Below are 1,371 nucleotides of genomic sequence, written 5' to 3' on the forward strand. Positions count from 1 at the left end.
CTAAAAATTGGTTGATTTTATTTGTGATTTTTTTGACAATATTAAATTGATTGATTTATTGCTCATAGTTAACAGATTTGTGTGATTGGTTTTCAGTTCATAGTAATATATAGTATTATATTTGGTAAGTGTATATATGTTGTGTTGTTCCAATATTTGAGTTTTCATGTTAAAACAATACTATTCAAATTCATGACTTTTAACGATTAAATGTATGTTTTGTTGTTTTCTCTTGTATACGTACAAATTTTATTATTTTTTATTGAAAGTTTTGTTTATTGATCATAGGCATATTAATATACATTTTTTTATCTCAGAATTTTACAGCATTTGTTTTTGTATGCTGACATTTTTTCATATTTTCAGTACCTAGTTATACAAATAATATGTACGTGTATTTTTTAGAAGAAGTCTTGATCCCGCAAACTTGAGCAAAACTCTTCATCATGTCAGCTCATCCATGTTTTCCTATAAACTTAGATTCATTAAATGCCTCGTTAGAACCCTTTACGTATCCACAGATGGTTTTGCCTATTAATTATATAAAAGAGATTACATTGGACTGAAAATGGTGACTGATAATAAACCAGCTAACAGATATGTATATTTGTGTGCGTGCAAATCTTACCTACAAAGTAAGGTGCAATTTTATTGGTTGTATACAAAATATGTCTTGAAATCGTAACAGAACTATCTTCTCTATTAAAATCAAAACAAAAGAGTAAAGCTTCAATTCTTCAATACACACAACCTAATTACATATCTGATTGATGTCTTGAGCTAGACTCATACGAAGAAACACCATGTCATAAATATGCGTAGAAGCTTGATTTGCTTTGACAGGGATTTGTCAGTGAACATAAGTCCAAGTGTAATTACTTGCTTAATTTTTCCCAACGTTCTCTCTTCAATCTTCATATTCTCATCAACCACTCTCTCTAAGTTATCCGACCATAGACTCTTATTTACTCAACATACCTCATTTCTGGATCTTCGTGTTCCTCACTAAATTTTAGATTTGTAATCCTTTCCAAGATAAACAATCCAAAGTTAAATATATCTGTAGATGATAACACAAACAAAAACACACGTAACTTGAAATTTTTGTATTTTATATTTTCGAAGAAAGAGCCATTATTACTTGATGAGTAGGTTTCATCTCCAATCTTGAATTGGGAAATCAATGGTTCTTGATCATCATCGATAACAAAACACTACTTGCATTCAGATCAAATATAATCTCAGGCAATTGTTCGAATAGATAAAACATACCTTATACAACTCCTATAACCACTCCTAATCTTCTTCTCCATGACGAAGCCAGTGAAGAATTGAGCGTAAGTCTCTAATATTTTCTCCACCGGTCGATTC

This window comes from Brassica oleracea, chromosome C8 (assembly GCF_000695525.1).
Source record: "Brassica oleracea var. oleracea cultivar TO1000 chromosome C8, BOL, whole genome shotgun sequence".
NCBI classification, from domain to species: domain Eukaryota; kingdom Viridiplantae; phylum Streptophyta; class Magnoliopsida; order Brassicales; family Brassicaceae; genus Brassica; species Brassica oleracea.